The 16,625-nt window shown below is 33.5% G+C and overlaps 1 protein-coding gene across 10 annotated transcripts in view; it reads left to right on the plus strand.

The window, feature by feature from the left end:
- LOC134841326 (uncharacterized) overlaps positions 1-16,625 on the plus strand; it is a 66,072-nt gene that overhangs the window by 37,572 nt on the left and 11,875 nt on the right. For 3 of the 10 annotated variants that reach the window (XM_063857241.1, XM_063857266.1, XM_063857300.1), the window contains exon 1: positions 10,594-11,675. The exons of 5 other annotated variants lie outside the window; for them this stretch is intronic. The gene's annotated coding sequence lies outside the window, so the exon portion shown is untranslated. Of the gene's footprint in view, positions 1-5,059; positions 5,086-10,593; positions 11,676-15,212; positions 16,344-16,625 lie in introns of those variants that run through there. 2 more of the 10 variants (XM_063857259.1, XM_063857249.1) reach the window with 2 other exon arrangements.

The raw sequence follows: 16,625 nt of genomic DNA on the forward strand, positions 1-16,625 counted from the left end.
CCGATTCCGCGCCAGCTCAATTTAATTTTCTACATGTCTTATTTTTTGTTTGTGGATTCCACAAAATTTTCTGGATTTCGCAACTACGGTTGCGGATTCCCCAATTTTGCTTATTTTTGGAGCGATTCTGAGCGCTACAGTGTTGTAGGTATTTGTTTGTGGATTCCAAAACATCAAAGAAGATCAAAGAAAAGTAGCGATGTTGCAGACTCCGAAAAAACTCTGATTTTGGTCTGTTGCGGAATCCGCTTACAAAGCACAGAATGCACAGTTTGGCCTCATAATGATTTATCTCTATACATTAGGCCAAAGCTATACCACGCGAAAATACAAAGAGCAGCTCTGGCAAAACTAACTAAGCTAAAGGTTGTGTTGGTGACTTTTAATTCTCTCGTCAGCATTTGCAAAAAAGAACGCTTTCCAAGTTTTATTGAGAGCGTTAATCAGTATTTTCCAGTTTTTGAAAGGTCTTATCGATTTTTTTCTAAACGGTTTTTAAAAAAATTTGCGCGTCTATTCTGTGCGTGCATGTAAAATGCAACAAAAAGGACGTAATTGAAGAAGTGCAATTACTCCGATTCATACACGTTTTTGTTTTTCATAGTTTTGCCTTGTAATTAGTCTTTTTGGCCAAAAAAGTTTGACCTAGTATAGCCGCCCTATTGCTGTAATGGGCAAAATGTACCTTGTGCGAAAATTAAAGAATTGATAAACGTGGAATAAAAACGCAGTCTTTAGAATGCTGCACTCTTATTACTTCGCTTATATATTCTGTACGAATTTGATTAACTATTTTTTGAGTATTCTGCACATCGATAATGTCCGGATATTTAGAATGCAGCCAACCAAAGACGTGATCAGGGGCGGATTTAGAGGGAGGTTCGGGGGGCCGGCGGACGCCCCCCCCTCAGGGATTCGACCCCCTGCCGACCCAAAGGGTCCCCCCTTTGATACTTTTTCAGAAATCCATTTTTGGCCGACCGACCCTAAAATTTTTCTAAAGGCACCTTTGGCGCCAATATATACTAACTTTGAGGGGGAGCGCGCGCCAAAAAAACGCGATTTTTTTGTCAAAATTTTTCAAAAATTGCCCAAAAACGGCTTTTTTTGACTGTTTTTTCAAAAATTTGCCTGCGGCGCAGAAAATTTAGCCAAAGTAGGGGCAAAACAGTGCTTTGGGAGAGCTCGAAAAATCAATTTGGTCGACCTAAAAAAAAAAAAAGGTCGTCAAAATTTTGGAAAATTTTTTGAAAATCCGCCCCCCCCCCCCTCGAGAAAATCCTAGATCCGCCCCTGGACGTGATCACAATTTCTTCAATATTATTTTAAATGTTTGATTTTTTGCGTATAATTTAAGCATTCTTGTTTCCCTTCTATTTTTTCGGAGACATAGCCCGGTCGGTAAAGTTAGAATATGTACTCGCCTGGATTTTCTTGGAGTGCAAATCAGAGAAATTAATCACGCAATGATTGAGTTCTGCAAATGTGTTTTTTTTTCTCCTTCGATATCTCTACAATAAAAAAATATTGCAAATGCAGAGAAGATTATTTGTTATTAAATTGGGCAATAATAAGTTCCTACCCAGATTCGAACCTTCTGCCGTCCATTCTCATATGATGCTTCTGAAGTTAATCCTCATACGCTTAGTATATACGCTTTTATATAGAAAAAATAGCAGATCTCAGAGAATATTTTATATAAATCAATAGATAATAATTGATAAAAGAAAAGTTTTCTAGGGAAGTTTATCTGATTTTCTGCTGAAAATTGATGTCTTTCACCCATCATCATTCCAGCACTATAAATGTTGACCAAGTGTAGCCATAATGCAAGAAGATGACCCAGAGATGTCTATATTTTTTCTATGATACAATTCTGTAATTCGAAATACTGCTGCTATGATACTGGAACAGTACTGATTAGCTCCTCGACTTCAATCCGAGTTTGTTAATACACGTGTTTCTGATTATCGTACAGATAAACATAAATTATGGTTGTTAGAAATATTAATATATGATCATTAGAAGCTCGTTCACTTTTTTAACGTTATATCATGTCATTTTTTGTTTTCTCCTTATGATGATCGGAAACATGCGACAAGTAGAACACGTAATTAAGTTTTTGCGATTCAAATCAACTGGCAGAAAATGTTTTTTTTTGTACTGCATAGGATTAATTGACTCATTTTTGAGACTTAAAAAAAGGTTTTAGAAAACTGCCCCTTTCTTAGGTAACTTTGAAAACCAGATTATCCGAAAAACCTAATAAACCTCGGAATGTTTTTTGGTTATCATTTTTTTTGTATTTCAAAACTGGATTAAGCACCTGAAATAAAAGAAATTTTTAATGGACAGTTTTAGAATCTTTTTATAAAAAGAATGGGCTCAAATCTCATGATTTTAGTCAACAGCAAGTTTTTTCTCACAGTGTTAAAACACAATAGATTTTTAAAGCTTGCTTATAGGAAACAAAACTAATTGAGTCTTTTTTGTTATCAGGATTTTCGTTAATGGATTTTTCGCCTCGGCTTCTGCGGAGTTTTAGATTTTCTTTTGTGAAAATTATTAAATTGACTGCATTTCAAACATCGGAACTCGTTACTTAAAAATAAGCATACTATATGCATGCTGTTTTTGCTCAGCTTGACTTTTATGGCGTGAAATTTTGCGGATATTCCTATCATACTAGGATCAACCGTACAATCGGTTTAAGGAGATAAAATACGGGTTTTTCAAAAACTGACTTTGAGGCAAAAATAAGTTGACCTAAAGAGTCAAAAAATCAATCGATACCAAATTACAATAAAAATTTTCCGCTATTAATAGAATAAATTCGCTATTTGGTATTTAAAAACTCTCCTGCAGTATATTCAGCGCGCTTGTTTGAAATGAATGTTTTGTGCGGAATTAAATTTCTACATTGAAACGTGCTTGGGGAGGACTTTCTACAGTAAAGTCACTTCGAAGTGAAGATTGTACGGTGATCTTCATACTCTACGCTTGACTTTTTAATGTTTTATAGCTTCGCTATTTACATCTTTAATTCAGACAATTGAGTAAAAAATGTATAAATTTTGTAGAAACTTTTAAATTTGATGATTTTACTAACAGCTTGATTGGCGAAAAACTTTATATACATTGCCTCTTAAAGTGATCATTTCGGTAATTGCAATGTCTATTTGGTTTATGGATTTATCGATATATTTTATAAAAACAGTATCAAAAAAATTGAGTTGGCTTTAAAGCAAAACCAGAGTCAAACTTGTAAGGTTTTTGAATTAAATGATAATTTTTTAGTTAAGTTGTCACTCTATCCCCTACATAGACTAAGCAAAAACCATCAATCACGCGAATTTACTTGGATGAAAATTGCCTACATTTGTGTTAAAACGTAAAATTCTCCATTTCTACTGGGTTGAAATCCGACTTTTACCAATTTAATAATTCTCCCTTCAACACGCACCGAACAACTTCTTCAATTCTGATAAGAAGTTCTTAACTTGTTATCTAAATATCTGACCAGAAATTTGTTTTGAAATGTTTAAATCAAGCAGGGATTTTCTTAAAAATTCTTTATTGCTTATCTTAATTATGATTAAAAATTATCTAAATCTAGGCTATTTCTAGCCTTACCTACCTCTGTCTAACCGCATGCATTATCCACTATATGCTTAATACTAATAGTTTTAGCAATACATTGTAAAGTAACTCTTGTTAGAATAAGTGTTAATTTACATTGTGTTGCTACTGCTATTTTCGTTGTTGTTGAGCAGCTGATTTCAGATTACTCTTTCTAGAAATTGCATATTTCTAAAGCTAGATGAGAAATATATATAGTTTCTGTACAGAAAACACAGATAATTAGATATGAAATTTCTATCTAAATTAGAAACTTTTTCTGGGTACCGGAAATACATTACGTATTAACTTTGTTTACAGTTTTTTTTAATAATAATTTATATTAACCAATGCTAATGCTAGTGTGCTGTTTCTTTGAGAAAAAAAACAATTAGTTGACAATAACTTTTCAACAAATATTTGGCGTTGTTATGATACACAAAAGATAAATTTATGAAAAAGAACTAGTTCTTAAACATATGCAATTATTGACAAAAAGTTTTTTATAATAAAGAAGAGAGAAAAACAATGAACGAATAAATCATTGTTTAACTGAGTAGCAATTAGTGACTTTTTTGTCATTAAAACATTCATAAAAATAATCCTGAAGCAACAATTTTTTTCAGTTTATTCACTTTTCTGACGCAGTAATGTTTTGCTTCATGATGTAAAATCATAAGTTTGAAACAAAAATTTAATTTATTTATGACCTCATTTTTCATTTTAAAATACCATCGAATATCCGTCCCTTTTTGAAAATCTCACATATTAGTTGAAATAATTAAATTATACTTATTACTCCGTTTTTCGAAGAAAATGGCGGAATAATTGTGCTCGGGTATAAGCAGTTTTTGACGGAGCCGAAAAATATCGATGCATTGAGCTCAATGATGAATAAATATTTTGCTGATTACTGTTTTCTAAGTGTTGAAAACTTGCCAGTTTGGGACAATCAACTCGCGATGTAAGTGGGGAAACATTTCGGAACAATGACTATTATAAACTGATTTGAGGCAGATTTTTGATACGAAAATTGGATCGGGTGTTCTAGGGATCATGGCTGCTTACCATAAAAATTGTGTGTTATAGACCATACTTCTAAACAGAAAACCATGATTTTTTGAACAATAAAATTGTACTACGTCAAATTTTTTCGCACCTGTGCACAAAACATCAGTTTTCGTAAGCTTTTAGTTTCCGCTCTTTTTAATTTTTCCTAGCTTCGATAAAATTAACGGAGTATAAAAAATAACTTCAGAAAAATTAACTTCAATTTTTTTAAATTAAAATGAAAAATAGCTATGCCCTGCGCTAAAACTCAAAAGAACATTTCACCATCTTTTAGTACTTTTTGGAGTTGAAATGGCCAATTTGGCCGATTAGGGATAATCATTGCACTAGAAATGCTGCTCAGAAAACTTTCAAACTTTATTTGAGGCTCCGCTATTTGATCCCAAAGTTGGGTTGGTAAGTGCAAATTCTACCACTTTTTAGTTTAACAAGTCCACAGTGAGTCTATTTATAAATGTCTAATTTGTAATGAGTGCTGGGCGTTTTTTGAGCATCAACAAAAGAAACAGCTGTCATTTATTGATAGCGAATGTCAATTGATGTAGTGCAAAGTTTCAAATTGAATGTTGTGCAACCCATTTTCAAAATTTCTATGTCAACATTGAACAACCGAAGAACATCTCTCACTTCAGTGCGTTCAATTGGAAGCTCAAAATTGTACGTCTCGAGTCAAAGTCTGCGATTTGAGAAAAGACGTTGAAAAGTGTTATTTTAGTCACGCTGCCATAGTATTTTCTTAAATCGCGACTCCGAATTCTTTTCTAAAGTCGTGCTTATAAAATGATTTCTTAAGTAGAGCCTCCAAAATCCTTTCCTAAGTTGCGCCGTTGCTCAAAATTTTTTAATAAGTTACTTCGCCAAGTTACTTCTTTTTTTTAAGTCGCGCCACATCCAAAAAAAATATTACTAAAGTCGCGCGGCAAAAGTCTTTTCTTGAATCGCGCCGCGGCTCTAAATCTGTTCTTAAGTCCTGCATAAGAAATCTACTGAGTCATGCAGCAAAGGTCTTTATTAAAATGCCGCCGCCAAAGTTTTATCTTAAGTCGCACCGCACCTGGAAGCCTTTTCGTAAGTTGCGCTACCAAAGTTTTTTCCTAAGTCTGAAGGAAAGCCGCGCCGCCGAAGTTTTTCTTAAATCTCACCACATCTGGAAGCCATTTAAGTCACGCCATGCCTCAAAGACTGGCGGCGCGACATAAGAATAAATGTGTACGGCGCGACTAAGGAAAATGCTTTTGAAGTGTCACTTACAACAGGACTTTGGCGGAGCAGCTTGTGAAAAACATTTTTGAGGCACAATTTAAGAAAGGAATTTGAGCCACTTCTCGAATGAATATAAGACTTTGGCACGACTTCGTGGTAGTTGTATTCAATTGCGCCAATCGTGCCGTTATCTTCGATCGGGACGCTTGTGGCGGTATTTTTGGTCACGCTAGTTGTGGCGGTTTTTTCAGTCTCGCCCGTTCCAAATTGACAATTTTCAGTCCCGAAATATTCAAGTCAGAATTTAGATTGTCACCCAAAAATTTAGAGGGTGGGCTGTTTTGAAATTTTGTTAACTAATTACATTTTGTTTGTCCGACCTCCTTTTGAAGTGTAAAAAAACTCGAGGCATAATTCGAAATGTAAAAAAACTACATTCTAGAAACTTGATCCAAAAAATTAAGTGTATGACCAATTAACGAGCAATAAAATTCATGAACTTTTTTTCCTGTTAATCTTGAGCAAAATATGAGTCTCATTTTTTTGTTCCGATGTTCGGATGAAGGATGAAATACTACAGCTTGGTGTAGTTTTTAACTAGCCACTTCTAAACAGGTTTTCTACAACATCTGGCACATATGGAGGTCCTGAGATATAAACTTAAACAGATAACTTACGCGCATTTTTGTAGTAAAGGTGAGGGCTAATTTAGAGCTCTTTGGCTAAATTGAAGCAATTAACGAGCGATAGGTTTTGGGCTATTAGCACGGTTCCCTCTTTTTTAGCTCAACATCAAACATCATACTTTTTCACTGCATTCTTTTTTGTTGACTTAGCAATTTAAAACCATTACATTTCAAAACTAACTGTCCCACTTAACACTGTTTTAATCCAAAATGAAAAGACAACTTACTTCAAAGGGTGTTTGGGTAAACATCACGCAAGTTAGTTTTGGCCATTCAAAGCTAGATAGCTTCGCGCTACTTAATTCGCAAAAGAATTGAAATGAAATAACTTTGCCAATAAGTCGGGTTTTCTATAGTTAGAGCCAAAGTATAGACATAACTTGTTAATCTTTTTTTTCGGTTTCCAAACAAATTTTGTTGCAAACATTTTAAATTTTCTGAAAAATTATGTCATAGAACTCGCCTATTCTTTCAAATGCAAGGGACGGCAGAATTTTTATGGACAACGCTAAATCGTTATTTGTGTCGAAGTTGACTTTGAGACCCAGTTCATTGATTTTTTTTTTGAAACTCTGTGAGAGATGAAAAATCAACCTGATAAATACGCTCCGGGGATTTGTTTTGGAGGACTGAAGAACAGTTTGGTCAATATTCAATCAAATTTTTTTTGAGGCCAGCAGTTTTGTGCTAAATCGGTTAATGGCTGCAAAAATGAATCGTAGGTTTTATCGGTTTTGTTGGGAAGAATGTCATAGAACTCGCCTATTCTTTCAAATGCAAGGGACGGCAGCATTTTTATGGACAACGCTAAATCGTTATTTGTGTCAAAGTTGACTTTGAGACCCGGTTCATTGATTTTCTTTATGAAACTCTGTGAGAGATGAAAAATCAACCTACTAAATACGCTCCGGGGATTTGTTTTGGAGGACTGAAGAACAGTTTGGTCAACATTCAATCAAGTTTTTTTTGAGGCCAGCAGTTTGTGCTAAATCGGTTAATACCTGCAAAAATGAATCGTAGGTTTTATCGGTTTTGTTGGGAAGAATGTCATAGAACTCGCCTATTCTTTCAAATGCAAGGGACGGCAGCATTTTTATGGACAACGCTAAATCGTTATTTGTGTCAAAGTTGACTTTGAGACCCGGTTCATTGATTTTCTTTATGAAACTCTGTGAGAGATGAAAAATCAACCTGATAAATACGCTCCGGGGATTTGTTTTGGAGGACTGAAGAACAGTTTGGTCAATATTCAATCAAATTTTTTGTGCTAAATCGGTTAATGGCTGCAAAAATGAATCGTAGGTTTTATCGGTTTTGTTGGGAAGAATGTCATAGAACTCGCCTATTCTTTCAAATGCAAGGGACGGCAGCATTTTTATGGACAACGCTAAATCGTTATTTGTGTCAAAGTTGACTTTGAGACCCGGTTCATTGATTTTCTTTATGAAACTCTGTGAGAGATGAAAAATCAACCTGATAAATACGCTCCGGGGATTTGTTTTGGAGGACTGAAGAACAGTTTGGTCAACATTCAATCAAGTTTTTTTTGAGGCCAGCAGTTTGTGCTAAATCGGTTAATACCTGCAAAAATGAATCGTAGGTTTTATCGGTTTTGTTGGAAAGGCAGGCTCATATGCAATTTGGTGCCATACCAGATACCCTACGATCAAATGGATACAGCTGATAGAACATTCTAGAAGTGATTTTGAAGGTTCCATTGGCTAATCAGAAAGATTGTTTTTCCAGCAGTATCAGCATTTCGGCGTCACTGCTCCACTGTCATGCCAGACAATTTTTCCGAAAATTTAAGGAGTCTCGATATTTTGCGCAACATGGATGGTAGGCATATTAACATCTAGCTGCTTACGTGTACGCGCAGCTGTTCGAATCAGTTTATTTTTAGTTGGGAGGGCAAATAGAATGGCCAAATTGTTAATTAATGGCAAAACCGCACTGGCAACTGCGACAGTCCATGTATAGCTCTCGCTGAGTTTTGTTAAATTATTGATCACGTTTCGGGTATTTGATTTTCTCGCTGAGATTTCATGATTATGCTATCCGAGGGTTTCGATCATTTCGTTGTTTTCTGTTATGGCAGATGCTCAATATTTTTGCGTTTGTTGTTTTTAGCGAATCCAGTTTTCGGTAAATTTATTTGTCCGCTAGAAAAAAAATTCCTCGTTCGACGCTATAAGAAAGTCTCGTGTTTAGATCAAATTGTGAATTCGAAAGAAGACTCAATCTTAGTTTGTTATTGATGGTTGCAAGTGTTTACAACTTGAGAAAAGCTTAACTTGACTCTCAGAAACTTGTGTTTATCCAAAATAGGAATTGAAAACGATCCAGGAATTTTTCTTTTAATAATTGGGTTTACACCTTATCCTAAATTCTCTCTTAGATAGATTTGATTGTTTAATACTTTAAAGACTATATCTATGGAGCTGAAAACATAATTAATTTTATTAAGTACCACACAAAATTAATTTGAAATGATTACAAGCTCTTATTTCCTTAAATGATTCAAAGTTTTCATTATCATTATCGCTTATCAATTTTTTTCTTTTTGGTATAAGTTTTTGAAAATTAGAGAACGCACAAAATGCATGTCTTAGGTCTTCCCGCACTATATTTTGATACAAAAACCGCTGTAAAAAACTCAGGATTTTGCTATGCTATACAATCATTTTTTTGGGTTCATTATTATTTTGCTAGACAACAAACTCATCAACTTGTAGCTTAGTTACTGTGTGTGCGGCAAGAATTTGTATGGCCACTTTTATCAAAAACTAATTCAGAGACCTTGACTGGCAGTATGAATTATTAGATCCTCGTCTTGATGCTAGCTAGCAGTGTTGTTTATCTTTAGAGTCAAATTGAACAGCAAATTTTGTCAGATATAGCTTCTTTAAGATAATTTTTTCCCTGGGGACATTTTGCCCTAGAATAATTCAAAAAAAGATCCTGCATTCACATTAACTAGCAACTCATGGCCTAACATTAACATCATTTTTGTTTATCAACGTGTTTCTTCTTTTATAATATTATTTTCAATTTAATCAAAGTTGAGGATTTTTTCGCAATGACTAAGTGCAAGTTTTAATCCCAATACTTTTATCCTTAAAAAACCTGTTTCATTTTTGCTTTTTTAACCTATCAGTTCAGGGTAATGATATCTTTCAGACCTTTTTTTAAAATTACTATCAAAATAATCTACTAAAAATCAAAAAACAACTTCAATGGCTTTTGCTTTTTTAAGAATAAGTTTCTAAGCTCAATTTTCCAATCGTCACTTTTAAGGAATGTTTTATATCGCTTTTTTTCTGAGTCGATAGACGGCCATTTTTCTAAAATTACTATGATTTAAAATGGCAAAGAGATAATATCGAGAGTCCAATTGATACAAATTTGACATGACAGCTATTGAGTTCAGTATAATTGTTTTCCTAAAAGAAGCATATTGTTTCTCGACTGTGGCTATGAAATACCAAAATTTTTCAGTTTCAGAACAATAACTACTAGTATGAATTGGTTAGCTTTAGTTTACTGAGTGCATAATGTTGCTATTACAAAAAATATCCACTATGAAAAATGTGGAACCATTTTATCACCATTTTTTCATCACAAAAATGTCCCACGAGGATCAAATTTTGTTCTTGGAATGATTTTCGATTAACAAATTTTTAGTATTAACTTGCTTTATTTAAGAATTTTTAAAGTTCATCTTTCCATTTGTCAGTTTTGAGCAAAAATTTATAGAAATTTTAACCAAGTTTTTTGGCAGCCAGTTTTTCAAATTTGCTTATGATTTCATTTGGCGTAGAGATCAGCTCCGACTCTGAGTATCAAAGTCTGTATTAGTTGTATTACTAATTACTAAAAGTCTGTATAACTAATCTAAACTAAACATTTTGTACATTTCGCTCACTGGCACAGTCAGTTTGCGTTTTCCAAAAATAGTCGGAAAGCGCAAAAAGACATTAACGGTGGAGTCCGCTATTTTTTGCTCAGCACAAATATGATATGACTACTATTTTTCCAATCACAAGTAAATTGTTTCACGAGCTTTTCTATCAACATGTATTAGGAACTTCAATTTCCTGCATGATATTATGAAATAAATTGTTTATAAATTGACCCTCCGAGTTATCAAATATTCAAAGGAACTTCAGCAAACTGTTGTTTCAGATTAAATCATATCAGTGGAGGTTACTACCAGACTATAATTCAAAGGCTCCACATTTTGAACAGGTGCTCTAACAAAGTCCTGTTTCAACTTTTGCTCATGACTTGCTTATCCAAATTAATCTGTTTCAAATGCTTAGTAATGATTTCAAGAAATTGATATTGTTTCAAATTGGGATTTTAGTTTTTTTATTGGCCACTTATTGACCGGAAATTTATATGCCAGCTGATATTGAAAAACCTTAATTTTGTTCTGATTCGGCTCCGATTTCTTTGAAGTTGAATTTCGAATTTGGTTTTTGGACTCCGGTTGGTGCCGAATATATCCAATGATATTATCAAACTGTCTTAGATATATCTGTCCAAGAATTTAAAATTCAAATTTGTGCTATATTTAACTCATTTTTATCTCTGCTTGGCTTGAGTAACAGGTCTGTGATACATTTCACGTCGAGTCCCTCACCGACCGAAGCATGACCATTTAGTTCATCGTTTTTCTTCGGTAAATCTTGAATTTTCTACATCACAAATGTTAGCCGCATATTTAGTTCGGAAAATAATTGGCAGTTTTTTGCTTCATTTTGAAATTTTTTTCAATCAACAGAACATCAATGTTCAGGTGTAAAATATCGTAAAATTCTGCATTTTGACCCAATCTGCTTTTAAACTGCTCACCAGATGTTTTGAAGAAATACTAGAAACAGACATGGACAGTAATACAAGCGCTGAAAATCAAAGTTTAGAACACAATTGATATGTTAACAAGATTGCTCGTAAATGCAAAAGGTGAGTTCGACCAAATTAATTTACCGCTTACGCGGGTCATGAGAACGCATGTGATCGCCCGCTGATTTTACCAAATTGGCCAAATTAGCAGTCTTCAAAACGCCGTAACCTTACAGAAAACGATCACAGGTAAAATATCTTTTTTTAATTGAGCTCAGTAGAACAATATCTTTCATTTGTCAAAAACGCTTACCTAATTAGTCAAAAATCGACTGAATTAAAAACCACCCCAAGCTTAAAAATTCTGCACTTTCAATAACAATAAAACAGCCGGGTCGAGCTCGGCGACTAATAGCCACCCAATTCTTTTGATCACAAGCAACAATTTGTTGCAATTCAACCTAATTAGGATTCACTGCCTAAACGTTTTGTGAAATGATTCCATATCAAATCCCTCACCCGCTTAAGCATGGCCGTTTGGTTTCTAAGTATTGCTGCTAAATCAGTTAAATTTATTTTTATTCTATACTTTTTAAGGCAAAACGTTTTGCAACGAATTCCACTTCGTGGATTGACACTTGCTCGTTTTATCTCCCTCTCTTTCTTGCTTTGTTTCTTTCTTTCTCTTCCTCTCTCTCTCTCTCTCTCTCTCTCTCTCTCTTCTTTCTTGACCCCCCTCAACACATACATAAGCAAACAAGCGGTTTTTTCGAAAACACTTCAACCAATCAAAATCGTTAATCTTTTCCAGTGGGCGAAAAGTTTTATGATGAAATAGGAGTTAGAGTCATTAGAAATTGATTTAGGGGCGAGTTTTGCTCTACAATCAGTGCGGAAATCGAATAATTTTTTAGATTTGTTTTTCATTTTTCAACAATCGTTGTCCTCTAAATAAGACATTTTTTCATGCGTTTAGATCTGACACTTTTTTTAAAAAAATTTCTGCTTGTTTTGCAGTCGGTCAGTTTTAATCTAGGCCTGTTTTTATATGAAAAAAAAATAAAATTTTGCAATTTTTTTTTTGAAATTTTAGAATAATCAATTTTGATTGGCTGAAAATAACTAAAAATAAAATTCCAACAATCTGTTCTTCGATCATGAGGGACCACACCCAAACTAACAAAACAAACAAAAAAAAACAAACAACCAAACAAGCAAACAAACAAACAAACAAACAAACAAACAAAAAAACAAACAAACAGACCAACAAACAAACAAATAAACAAAGAAACAAGCAAGCAAGCAAACAAACAAACAAACAAACAAACAAACAAACAAACAAACAAACAAACAAACAAAAAAAACAAACAAACAAACAAACAAACAAACAAACAAACAAGCAAGTAAACAAACAAACAATCAAAGAAACAAACAAATAAAAAATAATCAAACAAATAAACGAACAATTTTAAATTAAATGCTGAAAAGGGGCAAGCCAATCAGGAGTTTGTTTTTTTTTAAATAAAAATTAATCAAATTTTAACGGTGAAAAGGAATGTTGATTTGTAAGCCGCAAGCAAACTTGAACATTTTTTAGAAGATTGAAAGTTCGCACAAAATACTGCTTGGAAAGGTTCCAGATGGGTGCTCTTTAAGCAGGAAATCAGTTCATTTTAAGTTTGAGAGCCAAAAAACTTAGTTTGAGATTAGGTTCAGCTAGCATAGAACAATATTATTTCATTTATATTGCCGTATATTGCCGTCCCTTGGGACAAAAATTGTGACATTAAAATAAAACGCATTGTCACTTATTCCCCAGCAATTAACTACAATCAATTACCGAGCAAAAAACTGTAAACATTCAAAAATGGCGTCTTGAATGGTTTAAAAGTCATCGTTCTAGAGAAATTAAGTGAAAGAGGCGGGTTTTTCAATTTTTTTGTTTTGTTGTCTAGATTTTTAACTGAAATATTGTGTTAATGGGCTATTCTAAAACTGAATTAAATTGTGCCATGGTAATCGAGAATTCTGAATATAATTTGAACATCTATTTGAAAGCCTCTGCAAAAGGTTTTAATCTTTCGCTTGAGTTTGCGAAAATTTCCGAATTCAATTCACGTTTTTGAAGTTTTTTTTGTAATTGTATAACTAAGTTTACTAAAGCGTAATAAAATTACAGCAGCTTTCTTGGGGAGAAAAAAAAATTAGAACTAGCTTTATATAATACAACACAAAATTTACACTGCATCAATATACGGTTTTTATTAGAGTAAATTTTTTGAGTTACACAATATAACATTAAATCAGAAAGATTATCTCAAGAATTGATTTCTGTTTGTGATCTGGTGTTTTTTTCGCCAACCGGGTAGGAAGGCAGCTTGATGCTCTTTTATGCTTGTCCTTTGATTTGAGACGTTACTGAGTAATACGTGATCGCCCTCTTTGTATCGCTTAATTGGCAGAACTTCCACCTTGATTGCCCATTTTTTCAGCGGTTGGTAAAATTATTTTAAAAATTGTATTATTACCTCTGACGGGTTGGTGTATTGTTCAAATAAGCCCGTGACGAATTATTTTTCAGTTGTCAATTTGATGAAACAAATTCCGGTAATTTACCCAGTTTGGTAAAAACTAATCAAAACAAAGGCATCAGTATAATTTATGATTGCGCAGTCATGGTTGAAAACTAAGTTCAGAACAAATAACATTTTTGGTAGACAGATTAAATTTTTTGATCACACATCGAGTGGTGCTATTTGTTGATATAAACGATTGTATAACTCTAGATATAACTATGCCTTCAATAAATTTTCCCAAAATTATCACAATCTGCTTCAGATAGCCGTTGTAAAAGTCGGTCGAACAAATTGATTAAATGACTAGATAAGTATTGGGGTAGATTAGTAAATTTATGCCCTACTATGCGACCGAAGCTTCATAGATTTTTATTTCGAGCAGATTATTAAACTTTCTTTTGAAGATGAAAAAGGATTGATAAGGAATTCTATTATTGTCTGTCTCAAGATCTCCTGCAGGTAATCTTTGTTATATTTTTTTTCATAAAAATTTTTCGAAACAGCTTAGGTGCAAAAAAATGAGGCTGACTATGCAGACTGGTCTTGTTGAATTTTTTGCCTACCATAGGTTTTTACAAGAATTTTGACGACTGTTGGTCTTTGCTATATCTTTACTGGCAAGGTTTGTTGCCATAAATTTTGCCTGCCGTTTGTTTTTCTAGAATATTTTGCCGACTGTGGGTTGCTTCCGCAACTGCAAAAATGGACGAAAACTAATTGTGTATAAGAAAACATACAGCTTTCATATCAACAGTAATTCATCTTTTATTCACCAAAAAAAACTAAAATTGTGTACCTTTAATCATCGATTAAAACGCATTTCTTTTGCCAAATTTGTACTTTGAGTAGCTTCATTCTAACGACTACCAAAATTAAAATTTTATTTTTTTCTGCATTAAATTTCAAATTTCATATGTGCTTTAAACAAATCGTATACAAGTTATATTACCGAAAATGTACAATTTAATTAGAGATTATGTATAGATTATGAACACATTTTTATCGGCTATAAAAATGTATACAACTTATTTACTGATTTCTTGCCTCTTAATTTTTTGAAATAATTCAAAATAAAATTATAATGCATGCTTTTTCAGTCACTGTTTCGTGTTGATTTTACTAAAATGAAAATTATGCAAAAATTTTGCAGCAAAAACTAATTGTTTTTAGCTGGATTCAACAATTTCGCACTGAAACTAATGGTGTTAGAAACAGTATTTAAATGAAGTTAGCATAAATACATTATTTAGCATGTTATTTTTCTCACAGCGGAAACACTTAGATTGCAAAATTTTACATGGATCTCTTCAAACTCATAGTTTTGCAGTAAGCAAGGCTCCCTAAGTGACTTTAGCTGACTGCAACACTAACGCAGGTTTTTTTCCTGAGTACAATTTTTTGCTAGAAAAATTTAACAAAAGTAATGATTAAATTAAGTTTCTGTGGCATTCTCTGACGTTTTTCGAATCCTATAGCTTTCAGATAAATCAAATGGTTTTATACGGACTTTATACCGATCTAAAAACTGGCTATGTTGAATTTTGCTCAATGTTGTTATATCTTTAACTGAACGTTAGTTTTCCTTAACTTTTTTTGGCATGTGTTGGTTTTTGTTGAAAGCTTGGCGACCGTAAATAGTGCTGTATCTACAGCAGTGTCTGATTTTTGAAAAGTTTTGGTTACTGATAGTAAACATGGGCTCTATTGTTCAAAGTTTCAAACATACCAACCGTTCCGATTTTCAAAGAAAGTAACGGAACATTTGTCCTCGTGGATGCTATCTTAACTAGACAAATATCAATTTGTTAGGTAATCTTTTAACAGAAATATTTATAACATCAAAAATACATAATGTAATGAGCTTAAACTATAATTTCTCTCGGAAATCGTAAATTTCATCAAAAGCCATCTTTTTAAACCAATCAGTTGCTTACATTTGCTGCTTAAAATTATTGATTCTTCGTTCACGTGGTTAATTTAAATGTTCGTCTGAATTGCTGGAATGATTTTTTGAATGGGCACTGAGCTCTACAAATGCAGTGGAATGTTTGCATGGGCTGTGAGCTCTTACAGCTTCTACTTCATACAAATGTTTTTTTTTTAATTTGTTGTTACTACCATTTCATGAAGTGGTAAGGAACTAAGTGCTAGAATTGGTTTCTTTCCAACTCTGTCTACCCCAAAGTGTGCCCAAGTGTGGTATCAAAAAAATCTATATTGCTCTTAGTTCAGATTCCATTAGGAATTTCAAAAAAGTTGTCTCGCCTCCTGCAAACTGCTCTGAATTTTTCCGTTTTGAGACTAAATGACGGAACGACATTTGCAAATGAAGCGCTAAAAGGTTGAATTTTCAGTTCATTATAATGCATCTTTTTTAAAAAAAAATTAGCTGTTTTAAATTAACTTAATCGTCTTTTCAAAAACTTAGAGAAAAATAAGAGTTGAAAAACAACTGATCAGGGTCAAAGGTTAGGTGGATTGAAGGGGAGCAAAAGGGAAAACGTTGGAGGGGGGAGAGCTCAACGGAATCTTTTTGCAATTTGAGTTTAGGTTTTGAAATGGATTAGGCCAGGCCGAACACTCGCCTTGCAAAGTTTCCGGATAACTCACTTGATAAATGCAG

This window comes from Symsagittifera roscoffensis, chromosome 1 (genome assembly GCF_963678635.1).
Source record: "Symsagittifera roscoffensis chromosome 1, txSymRosc1.1, whole genome shotgun sequence".
In the NCBI taxonomy this organism is placed as follows: Eukaryota; Metazoa; Xenacoelomorpha; order Acoela; family Convolutidae; genus Symsagittifera; species Symsagittifera roscoffensis.